We start from the raw sequence: 6,515 nt of genomic DNA, 5'->3' as shown, positions 1-6,515 counted from the left end.
GTTTTGATTTCAGTGAATAAAATTTAACACTGAATAGATTGGCTAGCAAGTTCATGATGTCTTTGTTATGGGAGAGCTAGAAGAACCAGTTGATGCAAACCTGCTAAGCATGACAGTTGCTTCTGGATTCAGTTGAACCCTCTCTGAGTTACAGAAATAAGGCAGTTGACAGGCCTGGATGTTTGGGGTTTTTTTCTGTCTCAAATCTGCCTACACTGTACTGTTTACAAATTAGCTGCAAAGAATATCACCACTACATCACCTGCAGCCTCTTTCTTCCAATTTTGATTATTTTGTCTTCTGGAAATGAATTGTTCTATTTCTGCACTTGAAGACTTAACCTTTGGATGCTGCTATAACTTTAATACCAAATGATCTGTTTGAGAAATCCTAAGTCAAATTACATGAAATCTGAATGATGAGAATGCATGAAACTGGCAAAGTTATAGACAAGTCCTGTGCTGGGACCAGTGAAACAATGAGCAGAGGCACTCAGCCTGCAAGATGTGTGGTATAATGTAAGATTAAGATGAGGAGGTAGCAAAGGAAAACTTTTCAAGTCCAGTTATTTCAAAGGTTTTACTGTGCTAGAGAATCCCACTAAAGGACACAGGTTTCACAAGTTCTTAGGCATTTAGAACTGTGCTGAATAGAGCCCTGAAAAGAACAGGCTGTGGGAGTTGTACCCAGGATATGACATCCCAGCAATAGGACCAAAGGCAAGGAGATGGCAACGTATCACTGCCTCAAGCATCATCTGAGTATGATGTTATAATCACCTGCTTCTAGGACTGCCAATCTTCAAAAAAATTCTATGATTGTTAACATTTAAAGTAACAAATTAATGGAAGACATGAACTTTCCCTGCTCTACACTGCAACCATCCATCACATGAGACCCAACAAGGAGACCTTACATTCAGGGCTCCCTGGTGCTCATGAACAAAACCCATGGCACAGAAATATGTATGCAAGAACCGTATGTGACAGGAGTTTTGTGTCCATTTAGATAACCAAGAGATTAACAACTCTTGGTTGTTTCAAAGTCAGTAAGTTTCAAAGTCAGCTTTACATCCAGCTTACATCCAGTTACATCCAGCAGCAGTTCACTAGCAGCATTTCTTTTTGACCAAGCTGTGAATATAGAGCTGTGAAGCTGAGGTAACAGCTCCATTTGCCATCTGAGATAACCTTGCAACTCTCTCTCTACTTCATGGCTTTCTTTCAAAGGCTTTTCAAATCACAGAATTACATTATGGTTTGGGTAGGAAGGGACCCTTAAGATCATCCAGTTCCAACCCCCTGCTCTAAGCAGGGACACCTCCCTCTAACCCAGGTTGCTCACAGCCCCATCCAGCCTGGCCTTGAGTGCTTCCAGGCAGGGGGCATCCACAGCCTCACTGGGCAACCTGTTCCAGTGCATCACCACCCTCACAGGAAAGAATTTCTTCCTGATATCTAAATAGATACCAGGACTGATATCTGATATCAGTCTAAATCTGCCCTCTTCCAGTTTAAAACCATTTCCCCTCATCCTGTCACTACATGCCCTTATAAAAAGTCCCTCCCCAGCTTTCCTGTAGAACCCTTCAGGTATTGGGAGGCCACTCACTACAAGGTCTCCTCGCAGCCTTCTCTTTTCCAGGCTGAAGATCCCCAGCTTTTTCAGCCTGTCCCCATAGCAGAAGTGCTCCAGCCCTCTGATCATCTTCGTGGCCCTCCTCTGGACCTGCTCCAACAGCTCCATGTCCTTCTTGTGTTGGGGGCTCCAGAACTGGATACTGTACTCCAGGTGGGGTCTCACAAGAGCAGAATAGAGGGTCAGAATCACCTCCCTTGCCCTGCTGATCACACTTCTCTTGATGCAACCCAGGATATGGTTGGCTCTCTGGGCTGCAAGCACACATTGCTGGCTCATGTTGAATCTCTCATCAATTGACACTCCCAAATCCTTCTCTTCAGAGCTGCTCTTAAGCCATTCTCTGCCCAATCTATATCTGTGCTTGAGATTGCCCCAACCCAGGTGCAGGACCTTGTGCTTGTTGGACTTTGTAAGGTTGGCATGGACCCACCACTCAAGCCAGTTCATGTCCCTCTGGATGGCATGCCTTCCCTCTAGCATGTCAACTGTACCACTCAGCTTGGTGTCATCTGCAAAGTTGCTGAGGGTGCACTCAATCCCACTGTCCAAGTCACCTACAAAGATGTTAAATTGCAGCAGCCCCACTACCAATCCCTGAGGAACACCACTCATCACCTGTCTTCACTTGGATGTTGAGTCATTGATTGCAACTCTCCGAGTGCGACCACCCAGCCAATTCCTTACACAGAGAGTGCTACATCCATCAAATCCATTTTTCTCCAATTTGGCAACCAGGATGACACACAGGACTGTGTCAAATGCTTTATACAAGTCGAGGTAGATAATGTCAGGTGCTCTTCCTTTAACCCACTGATGCTGTAACCCCGTTATAAAAGGCCACCAAGTTTGTCAGGCTTGACTTGCCCACGGTGAAGCCATGTTGGTTACCACCAGTCACCTTGCCTTCATTTTCCACATGCCTCAGTAAGGCCTTCAGGAGGATCTGCTCCATGATCTTGCCAGACCCAGAGGTAAGACTGACTGGCCTGTAGTTCCCTGGATCTTCTTTTTTTCCCTTCTTGAAAATGGGGGTTATGTTTCCCCTTTTCCAATCAGTGGGAATCTTACCAGACTGCCAAGACCTTCTAAATATGATGGACAGTGCTCAGCAACTTCATCTGCCAGTTCCCTCATGGATGGATCTCATTGGGTCCCACGGATTTGTGCACCTTCAGGTTCTTTAGAACCAGATCTTCACTTACAGCAGGCAGATCTACCTTCTCCAACTTCTTACCATTGTTTTCTGCAACTTGGGTGGTATGGCTAGAGTCCTTGCTGGTGAAGACTGAGGCAAAGAAGCCATTGAGCACCTCATCTTTCTCTATATCACTTGTGACCAGATTTCCAGATTCCTTCTGGAGTGGGCCCACATCTTCCCTGACCTTTTTATTTCTGATATACTCGTAGAATTTCTTTTTGTTCCCCTTTATATCCCTGGCTAGATTTAATGATTTCTGTACTTTAGCTTTCCTAACCTGACCCTGGCTGCTTGGACAACTTCTTTGTAGTCCTCCCAGGTAACCTGTTCCTGCTTTCACTCCTTATAGATCTTCTTTTTGAGCTTAATTCGGTCTAAGAGCTCCTTTCTGATCCATGGAGACCTCCTGGAATTCTTGCTTGCCTTTCTTTTGCTCGAGATGCACTGCTTCTAGGCTTGGAGGAGATGGTCCTTGAATACCAACCAGCTTCTTGGGCCCCTCTTCCCTCCAGGGCTTTCTTCCATGTCACCCTGTCAGGCAGTTCCCTGAAGAGTTCAAAGTCTGCTCTTGTGATCTCAGCCAAAAATGCTTACATCTGTCTTAGAGGACTGTCCTGAACTCCATCCACTGCACCTCCAGGCCGTGTATGCTTTGAGCAGGTGCTGAGTTCTTTTATTTTTAACCTCCATTCTGAATGTAGGAAGCCTTTGCTTGCTGTGAACATCCGGGAATCAGAGCCTAAGGACATCCTAGAAAGATTTCCTGTTTGGGATTTCTGAGCCAGCCTTCAACATGCAAGAGTGGAAACCTCTGAGCAATTTAGTCAGTTCTGGGTTATCTGCCACATTGCTCCTATCCAGGTCAGAAGCAAAATGCCATCTAGCAACAAGGTGCTATAGTGCCAGACCACTTCCCACCTGCTGGTGATGAGAGTGGGGATATGCAAAGTCAGTTCTGGGGTATGGATGTGTGGCACTCCAGAATCAAGGTCACTGTGGTGACAGAACAAACATGAGAGGGAGCGTGATATTCCATTTCATTGGAGTACGTGCCTGTAGACCTAGGGAAACACAGTGCATGCAGAGCACATCTTCTGTGCTGCCTTCCAGCTATGCTTGAGTAACTACCAACTCAGTGCAGCATAATGCACCAGGCCCTGGGTTGCACTTGTAGAATTATACATGGGTTTCAACACAGATCTTGAAAACGGGACAATAAATGGCATGTGATAAAATGCAGCAAATTTGTCAGAATAGCACATTAGACAACTATCTAAAAAAAAAAAAAACAGGGATTATTAGTAAATCAGAAGTTGTAGGCTTAAGGGAATGCAGTCTTTTCAAGATGCAGTTTTGGAACTCATCTATTCAATCTTTTTTCAGTAAAGATCTCAGACAGAAAAAAGAAAAAGAAAAAAAGGTTACACTGATAAGGTTCAAGAGTGAAACAAAGTAAAGAGGCCTTGTGAATAAAAACGGTGACCAAAACATCATAAAAGAAAAAGGTGTCATTATGGATAGGCATAATAGCAATGGAATTAAATTAGTAAGTTCATAGTAGACTTATCCCATCATGGTTAAAAGGGATATCCATCTGTGCACAGCCCAACCTCTCATTTGAATCAGGACTATCAAAAATACAAGGTCAGATCTGCATGGAAGCCTTGCAAGGTAGGAACTCAGCCCATGTGAGTAGCTTTTTCTAGTGTTGCACTGCTCTCCTGATGGAGAATTTTTTCCAAGTCCACTCTGAATGTGTCAAGCTGTAATTGTGGAAATTGTTCTTATTCTATTGTCTGCCACTATAGAAGCATTTGGCTTCATCGTTTTTATCCGCTCTTCAGATAGCAGTACTGTGCAGTTAGAAAGCCTTACCCTACTCATGGATTGAGAAGTGGCTGACAGGCAGAGCTCAGAGCGCTGTGATTAGCAGTGCAGAGTCTGGCGGCAGTCCTGAAACTGGCAGTGGTCCCTATGGGTCGGTGGTGGGTCTGGTCTTGTTCAACATCTTCATCACTGACCTGGATGAAGGGATGGAGTCCACCCTCAGCATGTTTGCTGATGGTACAAAGCTGAGAGGAGTGGCTGACAGCTCCGAAGGCTGTGCTGCCGTTCAACAAGACCTGGACAGACTGAAGAACAGAGCAGAGAGGAACCTGATGAGGTTTAACAAGAGGAAGTGTAGATTCTTGTGCCTGGGGAGGAACAACCACAGCATCAGTACAGGTTAAGGGGATGACCTGCTGGAGAGGAACACTGAAGAGAAGGACCAGGGTATCCTGGTGAACAACAGGCTGGCCACGAGCCAGCAGTGTGCCCTGCTGGCCAAGAAGCCAATGGTATCTTGGGGTGCATTAAAAGGACCATGGACAGTAGATGAAGGGAGATGATCGTTCGCCTCTACTCTGCCCTGGTGAGGACACACCTGGAATACTGTGTCCAGTTCTGAGCTGTCCATTCCAAAAAGACAGGGATCATCTAGAGAGAGTCCAGTAGAAAGCCAAAAGATTAATAGCACCTGTAGCATCTCCTGTATAACGAAAGGATCGGAGATTTGGGACTCTTCAGCGTGGAGAAGGCTGAGAGGTGATCTTACCAATGTTTATTGGAAGTGTCTAATGTATCTAAATGTGCAGGGGGCAAATGGATGGACCCAGGCAAAAGGCAATAAGAGAAAACTTGAACACAGAAAGTTCCATACAAACATGCAAAAGAACTTCTTTATGCCCCATCCCTGGAGGCATTCAAGGCCAGGCTGGTTGTGGCTCTGGGCAGCCTGGTCTGCTGGTTGGCAACCCTGCACATAGCAGGGGGTTGGAACTGAATGGTCTTTATGGTCCTTTTCAACCCAGCCCATTCTATCATTCTATGATTCTATGATTCTTTACTGTGAGGATGACATCACTGGAACAAGCCACCCAGAGAGGTTGTAGAGTCTTCTTCTCTGGAGATATTTAGGACCCACCTGGATGCTTTCCTGCTCAACCTACTACAGGAAATCTTCTTTTAGCAGAGGGGTTGGAGTTGATGGTGTCCAGAGTTCCCTTTCAAACCAAACTATGATTCCATGATTCTATGACTCTGTGGTTCCATGGTTCCGTGATTCAATGGTTCTATGGTTCTATAGCTCTTTGATTTCCAGGCAAAGCAAGCACTATTTCTTTAGCCTGTCCTTATATATCATGTGTGCCATGTCTCTGTGTCCTACAGTTTTTCAATATCCCTCATGAATGGATGGAGACAAAAATGTACCAAGGAGACCAGGTTCAGCTTCATCACATCCCAAGCTGAGGAGCATAATTATTCTTTTGATGTGCTGCTCACCTTTTTGCTGAAGTTGGTGAAGTATTTGGTTTGCCATGTTTGCAATGATAGCATACAGATTCTTCATTCATTGCCTACTCCTGCCTTTGTGTTCTTTTCAACAGGACCTGCAGCTCATCCAGTTGATTCACAGTCTGTACCAACTATGGCATCGTTCTGCCTCAGGTACAGAAATCTACTTTTATTGAATTTACTGTGGATTCTGCTGATTCAGTTTCTGAATCAAAGTTATGCTGTGCAACATATTAGATGTCCTTCCTAGTGCCATCTGCAGCTTTGTACTTTGTGTGGTCATCCATCGTGAATAAAAACACTGAAAAATACTGGCTCCCAAATCAAAGCTTGGCATACT

The sequence above is a fragment of the Phasianus colchicus genome, chromosome 1, assembly GCF_987193195.1.
Source record: "Phasianus colchicus chromosome 1, bPhaCol1.hap1.1, whole genome shotgun sequence".
In the NCBI taxonomy this organism is placed as follows: domain Eukaryota; kingdom Metazoa; phylum Chordata; class Aves; order Galliformes; family Phasianidae; genus Phasianus; species Phasianus colchicus.
This window is presented reverse-complemented; position numbering follows the sequence as displayed.